The sequence below is a fragment of the Lissotriton helveticus genome, chromosome 11, assembly GCF_964261635.1.
Source record: "Lissotriton helveticus chromosome 11, aLisHel1.1, whole genome shotgun sequence".
Taxonomy (NCBI): Eukaryota; Metazoa; Chordata; class Amphibia; order Caudata; family Salamandridae; genus Lissotriton; species Lissotriton helveticus.
Window position 1 is genome coordinate 38,677,058 of NC_136072.1, and position 25,306 is coordinate 38,702,363.

Genomic DNA, 25,306 nt, shown 5'->3' on the forward strand with positions numbered 1-25,306 from the left:
ATACCAACATGAGAAGCAGTAGAAAGGTTTTAGCAGATTGTAAGGAACTGGGATTGAAACCAAGGACAAAGCTGTGAAGAAGAGAAGAATGGTAAGCAGCAGTACAAATAATGGATATGAACATATAGAGGCAGCATGGGAAGCAAAGCAGGGGAAAGAAAGAGAGAACATTCCAGGAAATGCCCAGGAGATAGATAAGAGCAGAACAAAAAGGGAAGAATGATATTCAAAGCATGCCCAGAAAAGTGTTTGAAGGTCCCACCAGTCATTTATGCTTATTATTGTGTGTCTTTACTTTCAAGGTACAGGGTGGATCCCTTTGACGATCCCTCTCTTGTATTTCAGCAGACACAGATAGTTCAGAAGTCGTTTCTACCATAGCTGGCACAAGCTTGCGCTTTTCCTTGCTGGCAGCCTTAAAATGACAGCTTGGTCCTTGGAAGAAAAATCAAGCAAAACTAGCAGAGGATGGTTTCGATCCATCGACCTCTGGGTTATGGGCCCAGCATGCTTCCGCTGCGCCACTCTGCAGCTTTGGGAAAGTGTTCTCTTTATGCAGATGAGGAGCATTCAGCAGAGTAGCATGGGATTGGTCGGGCTCTCACCTCATTTGCCTAAGTATATCGCAAGGCATGCTGGGTATAGAAAAACTTCATCTTCCCCTCTCACAATCAGTCATAACTGAAAGTCAGACACTCTCAGGCACTAGCCGTTTCAAACCTTTATCAAGACAGCAGCTCTTGAACCCTCTATATCTCTCTCTGTGATACTAGCGCTAGCATGCTCAGGATTTGGCTTTACCTGGGTGCCAGAGATCTACCCGGTGAGGGCGAGGCTTTTGAGCGTTTGGGAGTGTTCGGGACGTGAGTGGACGTTGGACAGGAAACTATGCAAATTTGAATCATTCAACCTTCCTGCTGCAGTGAGACGCTCTTTCCATGGACATCTGCCTCTTGGATTCCTCTCAACTTGCCTTCTGATAAAACATTTTGTGAGCCGCAGTTACCTTCGACAGCTACAAGGTGGCGCTACATGCAGGTGAGAGCACAAGTATGCACAAAATGTTAAGGACTTTTGACAGATTTATCGGTGGATCTTGTATATTTTTTTCAGAGGCTAGATATTGCCTAGAAATGCTTTCTAACATAGAGATGCTAGAGTTATAATGTCTGCCCACTGTAACATATTTATTACCAGCACATGTGAGTGGTGACTCTGCTTTATGAAACTTATCATATATTAGGTCAATGAATGTAGCAGAAGGGGCGATCGAGATGCTTGCCTACATATTTGTTTATTTTTTATATAATGGCTGATTAATCTGTTCATGATATTTCCATTTTGTGACATGTTGCATTAAAATATATCCTGCTTGCAGAATATATAAGTATTTGCATTGCGTTGGCCGGGAATCGAACCCGGGTCAACTGCTTGGGAAGCAGCTATGCTCACCACTATACCACCAACGCCCTCTGACATTTGCGCTCTCGGTTCTAAATATTATGACTCAGAGATCAATGACTATCTTGCACCTGCTTCAATGGTGCATTTTGTTTAGATACCAACATGAAAAGCAGTAGAACGTTATTTGCAGTTGGTAAGGAACTGGGGATTAAAACCAAGGACAAAGCTGTGCAGAAGAGAAGAATGGAAAGCAGCAGTACAATTAATATATATATAACATATAGAGGCAGCAAGGGAAGCAAAGCAGGGAAGAGAAAGAGAGAACATTCCATGAAATGCCCAGGAGATAGATAAGAGCAGAACAAAAAGGGAAGAATGAAATTCAAAGCCTGCACAGAAAAGTGTTTGAAGGTCCCACCAGTCATGTATGCTTATTATTGTGTGTCTTTACTTTCAAAGTACAGGGTGGATCCTTTGACACTCCCTCTCTTGTATTTCAGCAGACACAGATAGTTGAGAAGTCTTATATCACTTAGCTGGCACAAGCTTGCGCTTTTCCTTTCCGGCAGCGTGGAAATGACAGCTTGGTCCTTGGAAGAAAAATCAAGCAAAATTAGCAGAGGATGGTTTCGATCCATCGACCTCTGGGTTATGGGCCCAGCACGCTTCCGCTGCGCCACTCTGCTCCTTTTTCAGAGTGTTCTCTTTATGCAGATGAGGAGCATTCAGAAGAGTGACGTGGGCGTTCGGGACGTGAGAGGACGATGGGCAGGAAACTGTGCAAATTTGAAGCATTCATCCTTCCTGCTGCAGTCAGAGGCTCTTTCCAAGGACATCTGCCTCTTGGATTCCTCTCAACTTGCCTTCTGATAAAACATTTTGTGAGCCGCAGTTACCTTCGGCGCCTACAAGGTGGCGCTACATTCAGGTGAGAGCACAAGTATGCCCAAAATATTGGGGACTTTTGCCAGATTTATCGATGGATTTTACATATTTTTTTCAGAGGCTAGACATTACCTAGGAATGCTTTTTAACATAGAGATGCTTTAGTTATAATGTGTGGTCGGGCCTCAGCCCGTTCATTGTCTTCCCACTGTAACATATTTATTACCAGCTCATGTGAGTGGTGACTCTGCTTTATGAAACTTATCATATAGTAGGACAATGAGTATAGCAGAAGGGGCGATCGAGATGCTTGCCTACATATTTGTTTATTTTTTATATAATGGCTGATTAATCTGTTCATGATATTTCCATTTTGTGACATGTTGCATTAAAATATATCCTGATTGCAGAATATATAAGAATTGGTACTGCGTTGGCCGGGAATCGAACCCGGGTCAACTGCTTGGAAGGCAGCTATGCTCACCACTATACCACCAACGCCCTCTGATCTGTGCAATCTCGGTTCTCAACATTACGACCCTGAGTTCAATGTCTATCTTGCACCAGCTTCAATGGTGCATTTGGTTTAGATACCAACATGAGAAGCAGTAGAAAGGTTTTAGCAGATTGTAAGGAACTGGGATTGAAACCAAGGACAAAGCTGTGAAGAAGAGAAGAATGGTAAGCAGCAGTACAAATAATGGATATGAACATATAGAGGCAGCATGGGAAGCAAAGCAGGGGAAAGAAAGAGAGAACATTCCAGGAAATGCCCAGGAGATAGATAAGAGCAGAACAAAAAGGGAAGAATGATATTCAAAGCATGCCCAGAAAAGTGTTTGAAGGTCCCACCAGTCATTTATGCTTATTATTGTGTGTCTTTACTTTCAAGGTACAGGGTGGATCCCTTTGACGATCCCTCTCTTGTATTTCAGCAGACACAGATAGTTCAGAAGTCGTTTCTACCATAGCTGGCACAAGCTTGCGCTTTTCCTTGCTGGCAGCCTTAAAATGACAGCTTGGTCCTTGGAAGAAAAATCAAGCAAAACTAGCAGAGGATGGTTTCGATCCATCGACCTCTGGGTTATGGGCCCAGCATGCTTCCGCTGCGCCACTCTGCAGCTTTGGGAAAGTGTTCTCTTTATGCAGATGAGGAGCATTCAGCAGAGTAGCATGGGATTGGTCGGGCTCTCACCTCATTTGCCTAAGTATATCGCAAGGCATGCTGGGTATAGAAAAACTTCATCTTCCCCTCTCACAATCAGTCATAACTGAAAGTCAGACACTCTCAGGCACTAGCCGTTTCAAACCTTTATCAAGACAGCAGCTCTTGAACCCTCTATATCTCTCTCTGTGATACTAGCGCTAGCATGCTCAGGATTTGGCTTTACCTGGGTGCCAGAGATCTACCCGGTGAGGGCGAGGCTTTTGAGCGTTTGGGAGCGTTCGGGACGTGAGTGGACGTTGGACAGGAAACTATGCAAATTTGAATCATTCAACCTTCCTGCTGCAGTGAGACGCTCTTTCCATGGACATCTGCCTCTTGGATTCCTCTCAACTTGCCTTCTGATAAAACATTTTGTGAGCCGCAGTTACCTTCGACAGCTACAAGGTGGCGCTACATGCAGGTGAGAGCACAAGTATGCACAAAATGTTAAGGACTTTTGACAGATTTATCGGTGGATCTTGTATATTTTTTTCAGAGGCTAGATATTGCCTAGAAATGCTTTCTAACATAGAGATGCTAGAGTTATAATGTCTGCCCACTGTAACATATTTATTACCAGCACATGTGAGTGGTGACTCTGCTTTATGAAACTTATCATATATTAGGTCAATGAATGTAGCAGAAGGGGCGATCGAGATGCTTGCCTACATATTTGTTTATTTTTTATATAATGGCTGATTAATCTGTTCATGATATTTCCATTTTGTGACATGTTGCATTAAAATATATCCTGCTTGCAGAATATATAAGTATTTGCATTGCGTTGGCCGGGAATCGAACCCGGGTCAACTGCTTGGGAAGCAGCTATGCTCACCACTATACCACCAACGCCCTCTGACATTTGCGCTCTCGGTTCTAAATATTATGACTCAGAGATCAATGACTATCTTGCACCTGCTTCAATGGTGCATTTTGTTTAGATACCAACATGAAAAGCAGTAGAACGTTATTTGCAGTTGGTAAGGAACTGGGGATTAAAACCAAGGACAAAGCTGTGCAGAAGAGAAGAATGGAAAGCAGCAGTACAATTAATATATATATAACATATAGAGGCAGCAAGGGAAGCAAAGCAGGGAAGAGAAAGAGAGAACATTCCATGAAATGCCCAGGAGATAGATAAGAGCAGAACAAAAAGGGAAGAATGAAATTCAAAGCCTGCACAGAAAAGTGTTTGAAGGTCCCACCAGTCATGTATGCTTATTATTGTGTGTCTTTACTTTCAAAGTACAGGGTGGATCCTTTGACACTCCCTCTCTTGTATTTCAGCAGACACAGATAGTTGAGAAGTCTTATATCACTTAGCTGGCACAAGCTTGCGCTTTTCCTTTCCGGCAGCGTGGAAATGACAGCTTGGTCCTTGGAAGAAAAATCAAGCAAAATTAGCAGAGGATGGTTTTGATCCATCGACCTCTGGGTTATGGGCCCAGCACGCTTCCGCTGCGCCACTCTGCTCCTTTTTCAGAGTGTTCTCTTTATGCAGATGAGGAGCATTCAGAAGAGTGACGTGGGCGTTCGGGACGTGAGAGGACGATGGGCAGGAAACTGTGCAAATTTGAAGCATTCATCCTTCCTGCTGCAGTCAGAGGCTCTTTCCAAGGACATCTGCCTCTTGGATTCCTCTCAACTTGCCTTCTGATAAAACATTTTGTGAGCCGCAGTTACCTTCGGCGCCTACAAGGTGGCGCTACATTCAGGTGAGAGCACAAGTATGCCCAAAATATTGGGGACTTTTGCCAGATTTATCGATGGATTTTACATATTTTTTTCAGAGGCTAGACATTACCTAGGAATGCTTTTTAACATAGAGATGCTTTAGTTATAATGTGTGGTCGGGCCTCAGCCCGTTCATTGTCTTCCCACTGTAACATATTTATTACCAGCTCATGTGAGTGGTGACTCTGCTTTATGAAACTTATCATATAGTAGGACAATGAGTATAGCAGAAGGGGCGATCGAGATGCTTGCCTACATATTTGTTTATTTTTTATATAATGGCTGATTAATCTGTTCATGATATTTCCATTTTGTGACATGTTGCATTAAAATATATCCTGATTGCAGAATATATAAGAATTGGTACTGCGTTGGCCGGGAATCGAACCCGGGTCAACTGCTTGGAAGGCAGCTATGCTCACCACTATACCACCAACGCCCTCTGATCTGTGCAATCTCGGTTCTCAACATTACGACCCTGAGTTCAATGTCTATCTTGCACCAGCTTCAATGGTGCATTTGGTTTAGATACCAACATGAGAAGCAGTAGAAAGGTTTTAGCAGATTGTAAGGAACTGGGATTGAAACCAAGGACAAAGCTGTGAAGAAGAGAAGAATGGTAAGCAGCAGTACAAATAATGGATATGAACATATAGAGGCAGCATGGGAAGCAAAGCAGGGGAAAGAAAGAGAGAACATTCCAGGAAATGCCCAGGAGATAGATAAGAGCAGAACAAAAAGGGAAGAATGATATTCAAAGCATGCCCAGAAAAGTGTTTGAAGGTCCCACCAGTCATTTATGCTTATTATTGTGTGTCTTTACTTTCAAGGTACAGGGTGGATCCCTTTGACGATCCCTCTCTTGTATTTCAGCAGACACAGATAGTTTAGAAGTCGTTTCTACCATAGCTGGCACAAGCTTGCGCTTTTCCTTGCTGGCAGCTTTAAAATGACAGCTTGGTCCTTGGAAGAAAAATCAAGCAAAACTAGCAGAGGATGGTTTCGATCCATCGACCTCTGGGTTATGGGCCCAGCACGCTTCCGCTGCGCCACTCTGCTGCTTTGGGAAAGTGTTCTCTTTATGCAGATGAGGAGCATTCAGCAGAGTAGCATGGGATTGGTCGGGCTCTCACCTCATTTGCCTAAGTATATCGCAAGGCATGCTGGGTATAGAAAAACTTCATCTTCCCCTCTCACAATCAGTCATAACTGAAAGTCAGACACTCTCAGGCACTAGCCGTTTCAAACCTTTATCAAGACAGCAGCTCTTGAACCCTCTATATCTCTCTCTGTGATACTAGCGCTAGCATGCTCAAGATTTGGCTTTACCTGGGTGCCAGAGATCTACCCGGTGAGGGCTTGCCCGGTGTGAGGCTTTTGAGCGTTTGGGAGCGTTTGGGAGCGTTGTGGACGTTGGACAGGAAACTATGCAAATTTGAATCATCCAACCTTCCTGCTGCAGTGAGACGCTCTTTCCATGGACATCTGCCTCTTGGATTCCTCTCAACTTGCCTTCTGATAAAACATTTTGTGAGCCGCAGTTACCTTCGACAGCTACAAGGTGGCGCTACATGCAGGTGAGAGCACAAGTATGCACAAAATGTTAAGGACTTTTGACAGATTTATCGGTGGATCTTGTATATTTTTTTCAGAGGCTAGATATTGCCTAGAAATGCTTTCTAACATAGAGATGCTAGAGTTATAATGTCTGCCCACTGTAACATATTTATTACCAGCACATGTGAGTGGTGACTCTGCTTTATGAAACTTATCATATATTAGGTCAATGAATGTAGCAGAAGGGGCGATCGAGATGCTTGCCTACATATTTGTTTATTTTTTATATAATGGCTGATTAATCTGTTCATGATATTTCCATTTTGTGACATGTTGCATTAAAATATATCCTGCTTGCAGAATATATAAGTATTTGCATTGCGTTGGCCGGGAATCGAACCCGGGTCAACTGCTTGGGAAGCAGCTATGCTCACCACTATACCACCAACGCCCTCTGACATTTGCGCTCTCGGTTCTAAATATTATGACTCAGAGATCAATGACTATCTTGCACCTGCTTCAATGGTGCATTTGGTTTAGATACCAACATGAAAAGCAGTAGAACGTTATTTGCAGAGGGTAAGGAACTGGGGATTAAAACCAAGGACAAAGCTGTGCAGAAGAGAAGAATGGAAAGCAGCAGTACAATTAATATATATATAACATATAGAGGCAGCAAGGGAAGCAAAGCAGGGAAGAGAAAGAGAGAACATTCCATGAAATGCCCAGGAGATAGATAAGAGCAGAACAAAAAGGGAAGAATGAAATTCAAAGCCTGCACAGAAAAGTGTTTGAAGGTCCCACCAGTCATGTATGCTTATTATTGTGTGTCTTTACTTTCAAAGTACAGGGTGGATCCTTTGACACTCCCTCTCTTGTATTTCAGCAGACACAGATAGTTGAGAAGTCTTATATCACTTAGCTGGCACAAGCTTGCGCTTTTCCTTTCCGGCAGCGTGGAAATGACAGCTTGGTCCTTGGAAGAAAAATCAAGCAAAATTAGCAGAGGATGGTTTCGATCCATCGACCTCTGGGTTATGGGCCCAGCACGCTTCCGCTGCGCCACTCTGCTCCTTTTTCAGAGTGTTCTCTTTATGCAGATGAGGAGCATTCAGGGGAGTGACGTGGGCGTTCGGGACGTGAGAGGACGATGGGCAGGAAACTGTGCAAATTTGAAGCATTCATCCTTCCTGCTGCAGTCAGAGGCTCTTTCCAAGGACATCTGCCTCTTGGATTCCTCTCAACTTGCCTTCTGATAAAACATTTTGTGAGCCGCAGTTACCTTCGGCGCCTACAAGGTGGCGCTACATTCAGGTGAGAGCACAAGTATGCCCAAAATATTGGGGACTTTTGCCAGATTTATCGATGGATTTTACATATTTTTTTCAGAGGCTAGACATTACCTAGGAATGCTTTTTAACATAGAGATGCTTTAGTTATAATGTGTGGTCGGGCCTCAGCCCGTTCATTGTCTTCCCACTGTAACATATTTATTACCAGCTCATGTGAGTGGTGACTCTGCTTTATGAAACTTATCATATAGTAGGACAATGAGTATAGCAGAAGGGGCGATCGAGATGCTTGCCTACATATTTGTTTATTTTTTATATAATGGCTGATTAATCTGTTCATGATATTTCCATTTTGTGACATGTTGCATTAAAATATATCCTGATTGCAGAATATATAAGAATTGGTACTGCGTTGGCCGGGAATCGAACCCGGGTCAACTGCTTGGAAGGCAGCTATGCTCACCACTATACCACCAACGCCCTCTGATCTGTGCAATCTCGGTTCTCAACATTACGACCCTGAGTTCAATGTCTATCTTGCACCAGCTTCAATGGTGCATTTGGTTTAGATACCAACATGAGAAGCAGTAGAAAGGTTTTAGCAGATTGTAAGGAACTGGGATTGAAACCAAGGACAAAGCTGTGAAGAAGAGAAGAATGGTAAGCAGCAGTACAAATAATGGATATGAACATATAGAGGCAGCATGGGAAGCAAAGCAGGGGAAAGAAAGAGAGAACATTCCAGGAAATGCCCAGGAGATAGATAAGAGCAGAACAAAAAGGGAAGAATGATATTCAAAGCATGCCCAGAAAAGTGTTTGAAGGTCCCACCAGTCATTTATGCTTATTATTGTGTGTCTTTACTTTCAAGGTACAGGGTGGATCCCTTTGACGATCCCTCTCTTGTATTTCAGCAGACACAGATAGTTTAGAAGTCGTTTCTACCATAGCTGGCACAAGCTTGCGCTTTTCCTTGCTGGCAGCCTTAAAATGACAGCTTGGTCCTTGGAAGAAAAATCAAGCAAAACTAGCAGAGGATGGTTTCGATCCATCGACCTCTGGGTTATGGGCCCAGCACGCTTCCGCTGCGCCACTCTGCTGCTTTGGGAAAGTGTTCTCTTTATGCAGATGAGGAGCATTCAGCAGAGTAGCATGGGATTGGTCGGGCTCTCACCTCATTTGCCTAAGTATATCGCAAGGCATGCTGGGTATAGAAAAACTTCATCTTCCCCTCTCACAATCAGTCATAACTGAAAGTCAGACACTCTCAGGCACTAGCCGTTTCAAACCTTTATCAAGACAGCAGCTCTTGAACCCTCTATATCTCTCTCTGTGATACTAGCGCTAGCATGCTCAAGATTTGGCTTTACCTGGGTGCCAGAGATCTACCCGGTGAGGGCTTGCCCGGTGTGAGGCTTTTGAGCGTTTGGGAGCGTTTGGGAGCGTTGTGGACGTTGGACAGGAAACTATGCAAATTTGAATCATCCAACCTTCCTGCTGCAGTGAGACGCTCTTTCCATGGACATCTGCCTCTTGGATTCCTCTCAACTTGCCTTCTGATAAAACATTTTGTGAGCCGCAGTTACCTTCGACAGCTACAAGGTGGCGCTACATGCAGGTGAGAGCACAAGTATGCACAAAATGTTAAGGACTTTTGACAGATTTATCGGTGGATCTTGTATATTTTTTTCAGAGGCTAGATATTGCCTAGAAATGCTTTCTAACATAGAGATGCTAGAGTTATAATGTCTGCCCACTGTAACATATTTATTACCAGCACATGTGAGTGGTGACTCTGCTTTATGAAACTTATCATATATTAGGTCAATGAATGTAGCAGAAGGGGCGATCGAGATGCTTGCCTACATATTTGTTTATTTTTTATATAATGGCTGATTAATCTGTTCATGATATTTCCATTTTGTGACATGTTGCATTAAAATATATCCTGCTTGCAGAATATATAAGTATTTGCATTGCGTTGGCCGGGAATCGAACCCGGGTCAACTGCTTGGGAAGCAGCTATGCTCACCACTATACCACCAACGCCCTCTGACATTTGCGCTCTCGGTTCTAAATATTATGACTCAGAGATCAATGACTATCTTGCACCTGCTTCAATGGTGCATTTGGTTTAGATACCAACATGAAAAGCAGTAGAACGTTATTTGCAGAGGGTAAGGAACTGGGGATTAAAACCAAGGACAAAGCTGTGCAGAAGAGAAGAATGGAAAGCAGCAGTACAATTAATATATATATAACATATAGAGGCAGCAAGGGAAGCAAAGCAGGGAAGAGAAAGAGAGAACATTCCATGAAATGCCCAGGAGATAGATAAGAGCAGAACAAAAAGGGAAGAATGAAATTCAAAGCCTGCACAGAAAAGTGTTTGAAGGTCCCACCAGTCATGTATGCTTATTATTGTGTGTCTTTACTTTCAAAGTACAGGGTGGATCCTTTGACACTCCCTCTCTTGTATTTCAGCAGACACAGATAGTTGAGAAGTCTTATATCACTTAGCTGGCACAAGCTTGCGCTTTTCCTTTCCGGCAGCGTGGAAATGACAGCTTGGTCCTTGGAAGAAAAATCAAGCAAAATTAGCAGAGGATGGTTTCGATCCATCGACCTCTGGGTTATGGGCCCAGCACGCTTCCGCTGCGCCACTCTGCTCCTTTTTCAGAGTGTTCTCTTTATGCAGATGAGGAGCATTCAGGGGAGTGACGTGGGCGTTCGGGACGTGAGAGGACGATGGGCAGGAAACTGTGCAAATTTGAAGCATTCATCCTTCCTGCTGCAGTCAGAGGCTCTTTCCAAGGACATCTGCCTCTTGGATTCCTCTCAACTTGCCTTCTGATAAAACATTTTGTGAGCCGCAGTTACCTTCGGCGCCTACAAGGTGGCGCTACATTCAGGTGAGAGCACAAGTATGCCCAAAATATTGGGGACTTTTGCCAGATTTATCGATGGATTTTACATATTTTTTTCAGAGGCTAGACATTACCTAGGAATGCTTTTTAACATAGAGATGCTTTAGTTATAATGTGTGGTCGGGCCTCAGCCCGTTCATTGTCTTCCCACTGTAACATATTTATTACCAGCTCATGTGAGTGGTGACTCTGCTTTATGAAACTTATCATATAGTAGGACAATGAGTATAGCAGAAGGGGCGATCGAGATGCTTGCCTACATATTTGTTTATTTTTTATATAATGGCTGATTAATCTGTTCATGATATTTCCATTTTGTGACATGTTGCATTAAAATATATCCTGATTGCAGAATATATAAGAATTGGTACTGCGTTGGCCGGGAATCGAACCCGGGTCAACTGCTTGGAAGGCAGCTATGCTCACCACTATACCACCAACGCCCTCTGATCTGTGCAATCTCGGTTCTCAACATTACGACCCTGAGTTCAATGTCTATCTTGCACCAGCTTCAATGGTGCATTTGGTTTAGATACCAACATGAGAAGCAGTAGAAAGGTTTTAGCAGATTGTAAGGAACTGGGATTGAAACCAAGGACAAAGCTGTGAAGAAGAGAAGAATGGTAAGCAGCAGTACAAATAATGGATATGAACATATAGAGGCAGCATGGGAAGCAAAGCAGGGGAAAGAAAGAGAGAACATTCCAGGAAATGCCCAGGAGATAGATAAGAGCAGAACAAAAAGGGAAGAATGATATTCAAAGCATGCCCAGAAAAGTGTTTGAAGGTCCCACCAGTCATTTATGCTTATTATTGTGTGTCTTTACTTTCAAGGTACAGGGTGGATCCCTTTGACGATCCCTCTCTTGTATTTCAGCAGACACAGATAGTTTAGAAGTCGTTTCTACCATAGCTGGCACAAGCTTGCGCTTTTCCTTGCTGGCAGCCTTAAAATGACAGCTTGGTCCTTGGAAGAAAAATCAAGCAAAACTAGCAGAGGATGGTTTCGATCCATCGACCTCTGGGTTATGGGCCCAGCACGCTTCCGCTGCGCCACTCTGCTGCTTTGGGAAAGTGTTCTCTTTATGCAGATGAGGAGCATTCAGCAGAGTAGCATGGGATTGGTCGGGCTCTCACCTCATTTGCCTAAGTATATCGCAAGGCATGCTGGGTATAGAAAAACTTCATCTTCCCCTCTCACAATCAGTCATAACTGAAAGTCAGACACTCTCAGGCACTAGCCGTTTCAAACCTTTATCAAGACAGCAGCTCTTGAACCCTCTATATCTCTCTCTGTGATACTAGCGCTAGCATGCTCAAGATTTGGCTTTACCTGGGTGCCAGAGATCTACCCGGTGAGGGCGAGGCTTTTGAGCGTTTGGGAGCGTTTGGGAGCGTTGTGGACGTTGGACAGGAAACTATGCAAATTTGAATCATCCAACCTTCCTGCTGCAGTGAGACGCTCTTTCCATGGACATCTGCCTCTTGGATTCCTCTCAACTTGCCTTCTGATAAAACATTTTGTGAGCCGCAGTTACCTTCGACAGCTACAAGGTGGCGCTACATGCAGGTGAGAGCACAAGTATGCACAAAATGTTAAGGACTTTTGACAGATTTATCGGTGGATCTTGTATATTTTTTTCAGAGGCTAGATATTGCCTAGAAATGCTTTCTAACATAGAGATGCTAGAGTTATAATGTCTGCCCACTGTAACATATTTATTACCAGCACATGTGAGTGGTGACTCTGCTTTATGAAACTTATCATATATTAGGTCAATGAATGTAGCAGAAGGGGCGATCGAGATGCTTGCCTACATATTTGTTTATTTTTTATATAATGGCTGATTAATCTGTTCATGATATTTCCATTTTGTGACATGTTGCATTAAAATATATCCTGCTTGCAGAATATATAAGTATTTGCATTGCGTTGGCCGGGAATCGAACCCGGGTCAACTGCTTGGGAAGCAGCTATGCTCACCACTATACCACCAACGCCCTCTGACATTTGCGCTCTCGGTTCTAAATATTATGACTCAGAGATCAATGACTATCTTGCACCTGCTTCAATGGTGCATTTGGTTTAGATACCAACATGAAAAGCAGTAGAACGTTATTTGCAGAGGGTAAGGAACTGGGGATTAAAACCAAGGACAAAGCTGTGCAGAAGAGAAGAATGGAAAGCAGCAGTACAATTAATATATATATAACATATAGAGGCAGCAAGGGAAGCAAAGCAGGGAAGAGAAAGAGAGAACATTCCATGAAATGCCCAGGAGATAGATAAGAGCAGAACAAAAAGGGAAGAATGAAATTCAAAGCCTGCACAGAAAAGTGTTTGAAGGTCCCACCAGTCATGTATGCTTATTATTGTGTGTCTTTACTTTCAAAGTACAGGGTGGATCCTTTGACACTCCCTCTCTTGTATTTCAGCAGACACAGATAGTTGAGAAGTCTTATATCACTTAGCTGGCACAAGCTTGCGCTTTTCCTTTCCGGCAGCGTGGAAATGACAGCTTGGTCCTTGGAAGAAAAATCAAGCAAAATTAGCAGAGGATGGTTTCGATCCATCAACCTCTGGGTTATGGGCCCAGCACGCTTCCGCTGCGCCACTCTGCTCCTTTTTCAGAGTGTTCTCTTTATGCAGATGAGGAGCATTCAGGGGAGTGACGTGGGCGTTCGGGACGTGAGAGGACGATGGGCAGGAAACTGTGCAAATTTGAAGCATTCATCCTTCCTGCTGCAGTCAGAGGCTCTTTCCAAGGACATCTGCCTCTTGGATTCCTCTCAACTTGCCTTCTGATAAAACATTTTGTGAGCCGCAGTTACCTTCGGCGCCTACAAGGTGGCGCTACATTCAGGTGAGAGCACAAGTATGCCCAAAATATTGGGGACTTTTGCCAGATTTATCGATGGATTTTACATATTTTTTTCAGAGGCTAGACATTACCTAGGAATGCTTTTTAACATAGAGATGCTTTAGTTATAATGTGTGGTCGGGCCTCAGCCCGTTCATTGTCTTCCCACTGTAACATATTTATTACCAGCTCATGTGAGTGGTGACTCTGCTTTATGAAACTTATCATATAGTAGGACAATGAGTATAGCAGAAGGGGCGATCGAGATGCTTGCCTACATATTTGTTTATTTTTTATATAATGGCTGATTAATCTGTTCATGATATTTCCATTTTGTGACATGTTGCATTAAAATATATCCTGATTGCAGAATATATAAGAATTGGTACTGCGTTGGCCGGGAATCGAACCCGGGTCAACTGCTTGGAAGGCAGCTATGCTCACCACTATACCACCAACGCCCTCTGATCTGTGCAATCTCGGTTCTCAACATTACGACCCTGAGTTCAATGTCTATCTTGCACCAGCTTCAATGGTGCATTTGGTTTAGATACCAACATGAGAAGCAGTAGAAAGGTTTTAGCAGATTGTAAGGAACTGGGATTGAAACCAAGGACAAAGCTGTGAAGAAGAGAAGAATGGTAAGCAGCAGTACAAATAATGGATATGAACATATAGAGGCAGCATGGGAAGCAAAGCAGGGGAAAGAAAGAGAGAACATTCCAGGAAATGCCCAGGAGATAGATAAGAGCAGAACAAAAAGGGAAGAATGATATTCAAAGCATGCCCAGAAAAGTGTTTGAAGGTCCCACCAGTCATTTATGCTTATTATTGTGTGTCTTTACTTTCAAGGTACAGGGTGGATCCCTTTGACGATCCCTCTCTTGTATTTCAGCAGACACAGATAGTTTAGAAGTCGTTTCTACCATAGCTGGCACAAGCTTGCGCTTTTCCTTGCTGGCAGCCTTAAAATGACAGCTTGGTCCTTGGAAGAAAAATCAAGCAAAACTAGCAGAGGATGGTTTCGATCCATCGACCTCTGGGTTATGGGCCCAGCACGCTTCCGCTGCGCCACTCTGCTGCTTTGGGAAAGTGTTCTCTTTATGCAGATGAGGAGCATTCAGCAGAGTAGCATGGGATTGGTCGGGCTCTCACCTCATTTGCCTAAGTATATCGCAAGGCATGCTGGGTATAGAAAAACTTCATCTTCCCCTCTCACAATCAGTCATAACTGAAAGTCAGACACTCTCAGGCACTAGCCGTTTCAAACCTTTATCAAGACAGCAGCTCTTGAACCCTCTATATCTCTCTCTGTGATACTAGCGCTAGCATGCTCAAGATTTGGCTTTACCTGGGTGCCAGAGATCTACCCGGTGAGGGCGAGGCTTTTGAGCGTTTGGGAGCGTTTGGGAGCGTTGTGGACGTTGGACAGGAAACTATGCAAATTTGAATCATCCAACCTTCCTGCTGCAGTGAGACGCTCTTTCCATGGACATCTGCCTCTTGGATTCCTCTCAACTTGCCTTCTGATAAAACATTTTGTGAGCCGCAGTTACCTTCGACAGCTACAAGGTGGCGCTACATGCAGGTGAGAGCACAAGTATGCACAAAATGTTAAGGACTTTTGACAGATTTATCGGTGGATCTTGTATATTTTTTTCAGAGGCTAGATATTGCCTAGAAATGCTTTCTAACATAGAGATGCTAGAGTTATAATGTCTGCCCACTGTAACATATTTATTACCAGCACATGTGAGTGGTGACTCTGCTTTATGAAACTTATCATATATTAGGTCAATGAATGTAGCAGAAGGGGCGATCGAGATGCTTGCCTACATATTTGTTTATTTTTTATATAATGGCTGATTAATCTGTTCATGATATTTCCATTTTGTGACATGTTGCATTAAAATATATCCTGCTTGCAGAATATATAAGTATTTGCATTGCGTTGGCCGGGAATCGAACCCGGGTCAACTGCTTGGGAAGCAGCTATGCTCACCACTATACCACCAACGCCCTCTGACATTTGCGCTCTCGGTTCTAAATATTATGACTCAGAGATCAATGACTATCTTGCACCTGCTTCAATGGTGCATTTGGTTTAGATACCAACATGAAAAGCAGTAGAACGTTATTTGCAGAGGGTAAGGAACTGGGGATTAAAACCAAGGACAAAGCTGTGCAGAAGAGAAGAATGGAAAGCAGCAGTACAATTAATATATATATAACATATAGAGGCAGCAAGGGAAGCAAAGCAGGGAAGAGAAAGAGAGAACATTCCATGAAATGCCCAGGAGATAGATAAGAGCAGAACAAAAAGGGAAGAATGAAATTCAAAGCCTGCACAGAAAAGTGTTTGAAGGTCCCACCAGTCATGTATGCTTATTATTGTGTGTCTTTACTTTCAAAGTACAGGGTGGATCCTTTGACACTCCCTCTCTTGTATTTCAGCAGACACAGATAGTTGAGAAGTCTTATATCACTTAGCTGGCACAAGCTTGCGCTTTTCCTTTCCGGCAGCGTGGAAATGACAGCTTGGTCCTTGGAAGAAAAATCAAGCAAAATTAGCAGAGGATGGTTTCGATCCATCAACCTCTGGGTTATGGGCCCAGCACGCTTCCGCTGCGCCACTCTGCTCCTTTTTCAGAGTGTTCTCTTTATGCAGATGAGGAGCATTCAGGGGAGTGACGTGGGCGTTCGGGACGTGAGAGGACGATGGGCAGGAAACTGTGCAAATTTGAAGCATTCATCCTTCCTGCTGCAGTCAGAGGCTCTTTCCAAGGACATCTGCCTCTTGGATTCCTCTCAACTTGCCTTCTGATAAAACATTTTGTGAGCCGCAGTTACCTTCGGCGCCTACAAGGTGGCGCTACATTCAGGTGAGAGCACAAGTATGCCCAAAATATTGGGGACTTTTGCCAGATTTATCGATGGATTTTACATATTTTTTTCAGAGGCTAGACATTACCTAGGAATGCTTTTTAACATAGAGATGCTTTAGTTATAATGTGTGGTCGGGCCTCAGCCCGTTCATTGTCTTCCCACTGTAACATATTTATTACCAGCTCATGTGAGTGGTGACTCTGCTTTATGAAACTTATCATATAGTAGGACAATGAGTATAGCAGAAGGGGCGATCGAGATGCTTGCCTACATATTTGTTTATTTTTTATATAATGGCTGATTAATCTGTTCATGATATTTCCATTTTGTGACATGTTGCATTAAAATATATCCTGATTGCAGAATATATAAGAATTGGTACTGCGTTGGCCGGGAATCGAACCCGGGTCAACTGCTTGGAAGGCAGCTATGCTCACCACTATACCACCAACGCCCTCTGATCTGTGCAATCTCGGTTCTCAACATTACGACCCTGAGTTCAATGTCTATCTTGCACCAGCTTCAATGGTGCATTTGGTTTAGATACCAACATGAGAAGCAGTAGAAAGGTTTTAGCAGATTGTAAGGAACTGGGATTGAAACCAAGGACAAAGCTGTGAAGAAGAGAAGAATGGTAAGCAGCAGTACAAATAATGGATATGAACATATAGAGGCAGCATGGGAAGCAAAGCAGGGGAAAGAAAGAGAGAACATTCCAGGAAATGCCCAGGAGATAGATAAGAGCAGAACAAAAAGGGAAGAATGATATTCAAAGCATGCCCAGAAAAGTGTTTGAAGGTCCCACCAGTCATTTATGCTTATTATTGTGTGTCTTTACTTTCAAGGTACAGGGTGGATCCCTTTGACGATCCCTCTCTTGTATTTCAGCAGACACAGATAGTTTAGAAGTCGTTTCTACCATAGCTGGCACAAGCTTGCGCTTTTCCTTGCTGGCAGCCTTAAAATGACAGCTTGGTCCTTGGAAGAAAAATCAAGCAAAACTAGCAGAGGATGGTTTCGATCCATCGACCTCTGGGTTATGGGCCCAGCACGCTTCCGCTGCGCCACTCTGCTGCTTTGGGAAAGTGTTCTCTTTATGCAGATGAGGAGCATTCAGCAGAGTAGCATGGGATTGGTCGGGCTCTCACCTCATTTGCCTAAGTATATCGCAAGGCATGCTGGGTATAGAAAAACTTCATCTTCCCCTCTCACAATCAGTCATAACTGAAAGTCAGACACTCTCAGGCACTAGCCGTTTCAAACCTTTATCAAGACAGCAGCTCTTGAACCCTCTATATCTCTCTCTGTGATACTAGCGCTAGCATGCTCAAGATTTGGCTTTACCTGGGTGCCAGAGATCTACCCGGTGAGGGCTTGCCCGGTGTGAGGCTTTTGAGCGTTTGGGAGCGTTTGGGAGCGTTGTGGACGTTGGACAGGAAACTATGCAAATTTGAATCATCCAACCTTCCTGCTGCAGTGAGACGCTCTTTCCATGGACATCTGCCTCTTGGATTCCTCTCAACTTGCCTTCTGATAAAACATTTTGTGAGCCGCAGTTACCTTCGACAGCTACAAGGTGGCGCTACATGCAGGTGAGAGCACAAGTATGCACAAAATGTTAAGGACTTTTGACAGATTTATCGGTGGATCTTGTATATTTTTTTCAGAGGCTAGATATTGCCTAGAAATGCTTTCTAACATAGAGATGCTAGAGTTATAATGTCTGCCCACTGTAACATATTTATTACCAGCACATGTGAGTGGTGACTCTGCTTTATGAAACTTATCATATATTAGGTCAATGAATGTAGCAGAAGGGGCGATCGAGATGCTTGCCTACATATTTGTTTATTTTTTATATAATGGCTGATTAATCTGTTCATGATATTTCCATTTTGTGACATGTTGCATTAAAATATATCCTGCTTGCAGAATATATAAGTATTTGCATTGCGTTGGCCGGGAATCGAACCCGGGTCAACTGCTTGGGAAGCAGCTATGCTCACCACTATACCACCAACGCCCTCTGACATTTGCGCTCTCGGTTCTAAATATTATGACTCAGAGATCAATGACTATCTTGCACCTGCTTCAATGGTGCATTTGGTTTAGATACCAACATGAAAAGCAGTAGAACGTTATTTGCAGAGGGTAAGGAACTGGGGATTAAAACCAAGGACAAAGCTGTGCAGAAGAGAAGAATGGAAAGCAGCAGTACAATTAATATATATATAACATATAGAGGCAGCAAGGGAAGCAAAGCAGGGAAGAGAAAGAGAGAACATTCCATGAAATGCCCAGGAGATAGATAAGAGCAGAACAAAAAGGGAAGAATGAAATTCAAAGCCTGCACAGAAAAGTGTTTGAAGGTCCCACCAGTCATGTATGCTTATTATTGTGTGTCTTTACTTTCAAAGTACAGGGTGGATCCTTTGACACTCCCTCTCTTGTATTTCAGCAGACACAGATAGTTGAGAAGTCTTATATCACTTAGCTGGCACAAGCTTGCGCTTTTCCTTTCCGGCAGCGTGGAAATGACAGCTTGGTCCTTGGAAGAAAAATCAAGCAAAATTAGCAGAGGATGGTTTCGATCCATCAACCTCTGGGTTATGGGCCCAGCACGCTTCCGCTGCGCCACTCTGCTCCTTTTTCAGAGTGTTCTCTTTATGCAGATGAGGAGCATTCAGGGGAGTGACGTGGGCGTTCGGGACGTGAGAGGACGATGGGCAGGAAACTGTGCAAATTTGAAGCATTCATCCTTCCTGCTGCAGTCAGAGGCTCTTTCCAAGGACATCTGCCTCTTGGATTCCTCTCAACTTGCCTTCTGATAAAACATTTTGTGAGCCGCAGTTACCTTCGGCGCCTACAAGGTGGCGCTACATTCAGGTGAGAGCACAAGTATGCCCAAAATATTGGGGACTTTTGCCAGATTTATCGATGGATTTTACATATTTTTTTCAGAGGCTAGACATTACCTAGGAATGCTTTTTAACATAGAGATGCTTTAGTTATAATGTGTGGTCGGGCCTCAGCCCGTTCATTGTCTTCCCACTGTAACATATTTATTACCAGCTCATGTGAGTGGTGACTCTGCTTTATGAAACTTATCATATAGTAGGACAATGAGTATAGCAGAAGGGGCGATCGAGATGCTTGCCTACATATTTGTTTATTTTTTATATAATGGCTGATTAATCTGTTCATGATATTTCCATTTTGTGACATGTTGCATTAAAATATATCCTGATTGCAGAATATATAAGAATTGGTACTGCGTTGGCCGGGAATCGAACCCGGGTCAACTGCTTGGAAAGCAGCTATGCTCACCACTATACCACCAACGCCCTCTGATCTGTGCAATCTCGGTTCTCAACATTACGACCCTGAGTTCAATGTCTATCTTGCACCAGCTTCAATGGTGCATTTGGTTTAGATACCAACATGAGAAGCAGTAGAAAGGTTTTAGCAGATTGTAAGGAACTGGGATTGAAACCAAGGACAAAGCTGTGAAGAAGAGAAGAATGGTAAGCAGCAGTACAAATAATGGATATGAACATATAGAGGCAGCATGGGAAGCAAAGCAGGGGAAAGAAAGAGAGAACATTCCAGGAAATGCCCAGGAGATAGATAAGAGCAGAACAAAAAGGGAAGAATGATATTCAAAGCATGCCCAGAAAAGTGTTTGAAGGTCCCACCAGTCATTTATGCTTATTATTGTGTGTCTTTACTTTCAAGGTACAGGGTGGATCCCTTTGACGATCCCTCTCTTGTATTTCAGCAGACACAGATAGTTTAGAAGTCGTTTCTACCATAGCTGGCACAAGCTTGCGCTTTTCCTTGCTGGCAGCCTTAAAATGACAGCTTGGTCCTTGGAAGAAAAATCAAGCAAAACTAGCAGAGGATGGTTTCGATCCATCGACCTCTGGGTTATGGGCCCAGCACGCTTCCGCTGCGCCACTCTGCTGCTTTGGGAAAGTGTTCTCTTTATGCAGATGAGGAGCATTCAGCAGAGTAGCATGGGATTGGTCGGGCTCTCACCTCATTTGCCTAAGTATATCGCAAGGCATGCTGGGTATAGAAAAACTTCATCTTCCCCTCTCACAATCAGTCATAACTGAAAGTCAGACACTCTCAGGCACTAGCCGTTTCAAACCTTTATCAAGACAGCAGCTCTTGAACCCTCTATATCTCTCTCTGTGATACTAGCGCTAGCATGCTCAAGATTTGGCTTTACCTGGGTGCCAGAGATCTACCCGGTGAGGGCGAGGCTTTTGAGCGTTTGGGAGCGTTTGGGAGCGTTGTGGACGTTGGACAGGAAACTATGCAAATTTGAATCATCCAACCTTCCTGCTGCAGTGAGACGCTCTTTCCATGGACATCTGCCTCTTGGATTCCTCTCAACTTGCCTTCTGATAAAACATTTTGTGAGCCGCAGTTACCTTCGACAGCTACAAGGTGGCGCTACATGCAGGTGAGAGCACAAGTATGCACAAAATGTTAAGGACTTTTGACAGATTTATCGGTGGATCTTGTATATTTTTTTCAGAGGCTAGATATTGCCTAGAAATGCTTTCTAACATAGAGATGCTAGAGTTATAATGTCTGCCCACTGTAACATATTTATTACCAGCACATGTGAGTGGTGACTCTGCTTTATGAAACTTATCATATATTAGGTCAATGAATGTAGCAGAAGGGGCGATCGAGATGCTTGCCTACATATTTGTTTATTTTTTATATAATGGCTGATTAATCTGTTCATGATATTTCCATTTTGTGACATGTTGCATTAAAATATATCCTGCTTGCAGAATATATAAGTATTTGCATTGCGTTGGCCGGGAATCGAACCCGGGTCAACTGCTTGGGAAGCAGCTATGCTCACCACTATACCACCAACGCCCTCTGACATTTGCGCTCTCGGTTCTAAATATTATGACTCAGAGATCAATGACTATCTTGCACCTGCTTCAATGGTGCATTTGGTTTAGATACCAACATGAAAAGCAGTAGAACGTTATTTGCAGAGGGTAAGGAACTGGGGATTAAAACCAAGGACAAAGCTGTGCAGAAGAGAAGAATGGAAAGCAGCAGTACAATTAATATATATATAACATATAGAGGCAGCAAGGGAAGCAAAGCAGGGAAGAGAAAGAGAGAACATTCCATGAAATGCCCAGGAGATAGATAAGAGCAGAACAAAAAGGGAAGAATGAAATTCAAAGCCTGCACAGAAAAGTGTTTGAAGGTCCCACCAGTCATGTATGCTTATTATTGTGTGTCTTTACTTTCAAAGTACAGGGTGGATCCTTTGACACTCCCTCTCTTGTATTTCAGCAGACACAGATAGTTGAGAAGTCTTATATCACTTAGCTGGCACAAGCTTGCGCTTTTCCTTTCCGGCAGCGTGGAAATGACAGCTTGGTCCTTGGAAGAAAAATCAAGCAAAATTAGCAGAGGATGGTTTCGATCCATCAACCTCTGGGTTATGGGCCCAGCACGCTTCCGCTGCGCCACTCTGCTCCTTTTTCAGAGTGTTCTCTTTATGCAGATGAGGAGCATTCAGGGGAGTGACGTGGGCGTTCGGGACGTGAGAGGACGATGGGCAGGAAACTGTGCAAATTTGAAGCATTCATCCTTCCTGCTGCAGTCAGAGGCTCTTTCCAAGGACATCTGCCTCTTGGATTCCTCTCAACTTGCCTTCTGATAAAACATTTTGTGAGCCGCAGTTACCTTCGGCGCCTACAAGGTGGCGCTACATTCAGGTGAGAGCACAAGTATGCCCAAAATATTGGGGACTTTTGCCAGATTTATCGATGGATTTTACATATTTTTTTCAGAGGCTAGACATTACCTAGGAATGCTTTTTAACATAGAGATGCTTTAGTTATAATGTGTGGTCGGGCCTCAGCCCGTTCATTGTCTTCCCACTGTAACATATTTATTACCAGCTCATGTGAGTGGTGACTCTGCTTTATGAAACTTATCATATAGTAGGACAATGAGTATAGCAGAAGGGGCGATCGAGATGCTTGCCTACATATTTGTTTATTTTTTATATAATGGCTGATTAATCTGTTCATGATATTTCCATTTTGTGACATGTTGCATTAAAATATATCCTGATTGCAGAATATATAAGAATTGGTACTGCGTTGGCCGGGAATCGAACCCGGGTCAACTGCTTGGAAGGCAGCTATGCTCACCACTATACCACCAACGCCCTCTGATCTGTGCAATCTCGGTTCTCAACATTACGACCCTGAGTTCAATGTCTATCTTGCACCAGCTTCAATGGTGCATTTGGTTTAGATACCAACATGAGAAGCAGTAGAAAGGTTTTAGCAGATTGTAAGGAACTGGGATTGAAACCAAGGACAAAGCTGTGAAGAAGAGAAGAATGGTAAGCAGCAGTACAAATAATGGATATGAACATATAGAGGCAGCATGGGAAGCAAAGCAGGGGAAAGAAAGAGAGAACATTCCAGGAAATGCCCAGGAGATAGATAAGAGCAGAACAAAAAGGGAAGAATGATATTCAAAGCATGCCCAGAAAAGTGTTTGAAGGTCCCACCAGTCATTTATGCTTATTATTGTGTGTCTTTACTTTCAAGGTACAGGGTGGATCCCTTTGACGATCCCTCTCTTGTATTTCAGCAGACACAGATAGTTTAGAAGTCGTTTCTACCATAGCTGGCACAAGCTTGCGCTTTTCCTTGCTGGCAGCCTTAAAATGACAGCTTGGTCCTTGGAAGAAAAATCAAGCAAAACTAGCAGAGGATGGTTTCGATCCATCGACCTCTGGGTTATGGGCCCAGCACGCTTCCGCTGCGCCACTCTGCTGCTTTGGGAAAGTGTTCTCTTTATGCAGATGAGGAGCATTCAGCAGAGTAGCATGGGATTGGTCGGGCTCTCACCTCATTTGCCTAAGTATATCGCAAGGCATGCTGGGTATAGAAAAACTTCATCTTCCCCTCTCACAATCAGTCATAACTGAAAGTCAGACACTCTCAGGCACTAGCCGTTTCAAACCTTTATCAAGACAGCAGCTCTTGAACCCTCTATATCTCTCTCTGTGATACTAGCGCTAGCATGCTCAAGATTTGGCTTTACCTGGGTGCCAGAGATCTACCCGGTGAGGGCTTGCCCGGTGTGAGGCTTTTGAGCGTTTGGGAGCGTTTGGGAGCGTTGTGGACGTTGGACAGGAAACTATGCAAATTTGAATCATCCAACCTTCCTGCTGCAGTGAGACGCTCTTTCCATGGACATCTGCCTCTTGGATTCCTCTCAACTTGCCTTCTGATAAAACATTTTGTGAGCCGCAGTTACCTTCGACAGCTACAAGGTGGCGCTACATGCAGGTGAGAGCACAAGTATGCACAAAATGTTAAGGACTTTTGACAGATTTATCGGTGGATCTTGTATATTTTTTTCAGAGGCTAGATATTGCCTAGAAATGCTTTCTAACATAGAGATGCTAGAGTTATAATGTCTGCCCACTGTAACATATTTATTACCAGCACATGTGAGTGGTGACTCTGCTTTATGAAACTTATCATATATTAGGTCAATGAATGTAGCAGAAGGGGCGATCGAGATGCTTGCCTACATATTTGTTTATTTTTTATATAATGGCTGATTAATCTGTTCATGATATTTCCATTTTGTGACATGTTGCATTAAAATATATCCTGCTTGCAGAATATATAAGTATTTGCATTGCGTTGGCCGGGAATCGAACCCGGGTCAACTGCTTGGGAAGCAGCTATGCTCACCACTATACCACCAACGCCCTCTGACATTTGCGCTCTCGGTTCTAAATATTATGACTCAGAGATCAATGACTATCTTGCACCTGCTTCAATGGTGCATTTGGTTTAGATACCAACATGAAAAGCAGTAGAACGTTATTTGCAGAGGGTAAGGAACTGGGGATTAAAACCAAGGACAAAGCTGTGCAGAAGAGAAGAATGGAAAGCAGCAGTACAATTAATATATATATAACATATAGAGGCAGCAAGGGAAGCAAAGCAGGGAAGAGAAAGAGAGAACATTCCATGAAATGCCCAGGAGATAGATAAGAGCAGAACAAAAAGGGAAGAATGAAATTCAAAGCCTGCACAGAAAAGTGTTTGAAGGTCCCACCAGTCATGTATGCTTATTATTGTGTGTCTTTACTTTCAAAGTACAGGGTGGATCCTTTGACACTCCCTCTCTTGTATTTCAGCAGACACAGATAGTTGAGAAGTCTTATATCACTTAGCTGGCACAAGCTTGCGCTTTTCCTTTCCGGCAGCGTGGAAATGACAGCTTGGTCCTTGGAAGAAAAATCAAGCAAAATTAGCAGAGGATGGTTTCGATCCATCAACCTCTGGGTTATGGGCCCAGCACGCTTCCGCTGCGCCACTCTGCTCCTTTTTCAGAGTGTTCTCTTTATGCAGATGAGGAGCATTCAGGGGAGTGACGTGGGCGTTCGGGACGTGAGAGGACGATGGGCAGGAAACTGTGCAAATTTGAAGCATTCATCCTTCCTGCTGCAGTCAGAGGCTCTTT

At 43.5% G+C, this 25,306-nt stretch overlaps 27 non-coding genes across 27 annotated transcripts; all 27 read right to left on the reverse strand.

Annotated features, from left to right (window-relative positions):
* Positions 1–1,397: 1,397 nt before the first annotated feature.
* On the reverse strand, positions 1,398–1,469 carry TRNAG-CCC (transfer RNA glycine (anticodon CCC)). The gene has a single exon. It is a non-coding gene; the product is annotated as a tRNA-Gly (tRNA).
* A 549-nt stretch (positions 1,470–2,018) lies between these two features.
* Positions 2,019–2,090, reverse strand: TRNAM-CAU (transfer RNA methionine (anticodon CAU)). The gene has a single exon. It is a non-coding gene; the product is annotated as a tRNA-Met (tRNA).
* A 628-nt stretch (positions 2,091–2,718) lies between these two features.
* Positions 2,719–2,790, reverse strand: TRNAG-UCC (transfer RNA glycine (anticodon UCC)). Its single transcript has one exon. It is a non-coding gene; the product is annotated as a tRNA-Gly (tRNA).
* A 1,486-nt stretch (positions 2,791–4,276) lies between these two features.
* TRNAG-CCC (transfer RNA glycine (anticodon CCC)) lies at positions 4,277–4,348 on the reverse strand. The gene has a single exon. It is a non-coding gene; the product is annotated as a tRNA-Gly (tRNA).
* A 1,249-nt stretch (positions 4,349–5,597) lies between these two features.
* On the reverse strand, positions 5,598–5,669 carry TRNAG-UCC (transfer RNA glycine (anticodon UCC)). The gene has a single exon. It is a non-coding gene; the product is annotated as a tRNA-Gly (tRNA).
* A 548-nt stretch (positions 5,670–6,217) lies between these two features.
* On the reverse strand, positions 6,218–6,289 carry TRNAM-CAU (transfer RNA methionine (anticodon CAU)). Its single transcript has one exon. It is a non-coding gene; the product is annotated as a tRNA-Met (tRNA).
* Positions 6,290–7,166: 877 nt separating this feature from the next.
* On the reverse strand, positions 7,167–7,238 carry TRNAG-CCC (transfer RNA glycine (anticodon CCC)). Its single transcript has one exon. It is a non-coding gene; the product is annotated as a tRNA-Gly (tRNA).
* Positions 7,239–7,787: 549 nt separating this feature from the next.
* On the reverse strand, positions 7,788–7,859 carry TRNAM-CAU (transfer RNA methionine (anticodon CAU)). Its single transcript has one exon. It is a non-coding gene; the product is annotated as a tRNA-Met (tRNA).
* A 628-nt stretch (positions 7,860–8,487) lies between these two features.
* On the reverse strand, positions 8,488–8,559 carry TRNAG-UCC (transfer RNA glycine (anticodon UCC)). Its single transcript has one exon. It is a non-coding gene; the product is annotated as a tRNA-Gly (tRNA).
* A 548-nt stretch (positions 8,560–9,107) lies between these two features.
* On the reverse strand, positions 9,108–9,179 carry TRNAM-CAU (transfer RNA methionine (anticodon CAU)). Its single transcript has one exon. It is a non-coding gene; the product is annotated as a tRNA-Met (tRNA).
* An 877-nt stretch (positions 9,180–10,056) lies between these two features.
* TRNAG-CCC (transfer RNA glycine (anticodon CCC)) lies at positions 10,057–10,128 on the reverse strand. Its single transcript has one exon. It is a non-coding gene; the product is annotated as a tRNA-Gly (tRNA).
* Positions 10,129–10,677: 549 nt separating this feature from the next.
* Positions 10,678–10,749, reverse strand: TRNAM-CAU (transfer RNA methionine (anticodon CAU)). Its single transcript has one exon. It is a non-coding gene; the product is annotated as a tRNA-Met (tRNA).
* A 628-nt stretch (positions 10,750–11,377) lies between these two features.
* On the reverse strand, positions 11,378–11,449 carry TRNAG-UCC (transfer RNA glycine (anticodon UCC)). Its single transcript has one exon. It is a non-coding gene; the product is annotated as a tRNA-Gly (tRNA).
* Positions 11,450–11,997: 548 nt separating this feature from the next.
* TRNAM-CAU (transfer RNA methionine (anticodon CAU)) lies at positions 11,998–12,069 on the reverse strand. The gene has a single exon. It is a non-coding gene; the product is annotated as a tRNA-Met (tRNA).
* An 866-nt stretch (positions 12,070–12,935) lies between these two features.
* Positions 12,936–13,007, reverse strand: TRNAG-CCC (transfer RNA glycine (anticodon CCC)). Its single transcript has one exon. It is a non-coding gene; the product is annotated as a tRNA-Gly (tRNA).
* A 1,249-nt stretch (positions 13,008–14,256) lies between these two features.
* TRNAG-UCC (transfer RNA glycine (anticodon UCC)) lies at positions 14,257–14,328 on the reverse strand. The gene has a single exon. It is a non-coding gene; the product is annotated as a tRNA-Gly (tRNA).
* Positions 14,329–14,876: 548 nt separating this feature from the next.
* TRNAM-CAU (transfer RNA methionine (anticodon CAU)) lies at positions 14,877–14,948 on the reverse strand. Its single transcript has one exon. It is a non-coding gene; the product is annotated as a tRNA-Met (tRNA).
* An 866-nt stretch (positions 14,949–15,814) lies between these two features.
* TRNAG-CCC (transfer RNA glycine (anticodon CCC)) lies at positions 15,815–15,886 on the reverse strand. Its single transcript has one exon. It is a non-coding gene; the product is annotated as a tRNA-Gly (tRNA).
* A 1,249-nt stretch (positions 15,887–17,135) lies between these two features.
* Positions 17,136–17,207, reverse strand: TRNAG-UCC (transfer RNA glycine (anticodon UCC)). Its single transcript has one exon. It is a non-coding gene; the product is annotated as a tRNA-Gly (tRNA).
* A 548-nt stretch (positions 17,208–17,755) lies between these two features.
* On the reverse strand, positions 17,756–17,827 carry TRNAM-CAU (transfer RNA methionine (anticodon CAU)). Its single transcript has one exon. It is a non-coding gene; the product is annotated as a tRNA-Met (tRNA).
* An 877-nt stretch (positions 17,828–18,704) lies between these two features.
* Positions 18,705–18,776, reverse strand: TRNAG-CCC (transfer RNA glycine (anticodon CCC)). The gene has a single exon. It is a non-coding gene; the product is annotated as a tRNA-Gly (tRNA).
* A 1,249-nt stretch (positions 18,777–20,025) lies between these two features.
* On the reverse strand, positions 20,026–20,097 carry TRNAG-UCC (transfer RNA glycine (anticodon UCC)). Its single transcript has one exon. It is a non-coding gene; the product is annotated as a tRNA-Gly (tRNA).
* Positions 20,098–20,645: 548 nt separating this feature from the next.
* TRNAM-CAU (transfer RNA methionine (anticodon CAU)) lies at positions 20,646–20,717 on the reverse strand. Its single transcript has one exon. It is a non-coding gene; the product is annotated as a tRNA-Met (tRNA).
* Positions 20,718–21,583: 866 nt separating this feature from the next.
* TRNAG-CCC (transfer RNA glycine (anticodon CCC)) lies at positions 21,584–21,655 on the reverse strand. The gene has a single exon. It is a non-coding gene; the product is annotated as a tRNA-Gly (tRNA).
* A 1,249-nt stretch (positions 21,656–22,904) lies between these two features.
* On the reverse strand, positions 22,905–22,976 carry TRNAG-UCC (transfer RNA glycine (anticodon UCC)). The gene has a single exon. It is a non-coding gene; the product is annotated as a tRNA-Gly (tRNA).
* A 548-nt stretch (positions 22,977–23,524) lies between these two features.
* On the reverse strand, positions 23,525–23,596 carry TRNAM-CAU (transfer RNA methionine (anticodon CAU)). Its single transcript has one exon. It is a non-coding gene; the product is annotated as a tRNA-Met (tRNA).
* An 877-nt stretch (positions 23,597–24,473) lies between these two features.
* TRNAG-CCC (transfer RNA glycine (anticodon CCC)) lies at positions 24,474–24,545 on the reverse strand. The gene has a single exon. It is a non-coding gene; the product is annotated as a tRNA-Gly (tRNA).
* Between the last annotated feature and the right edge of the window lie 761 nt (positions 24,546–25,306).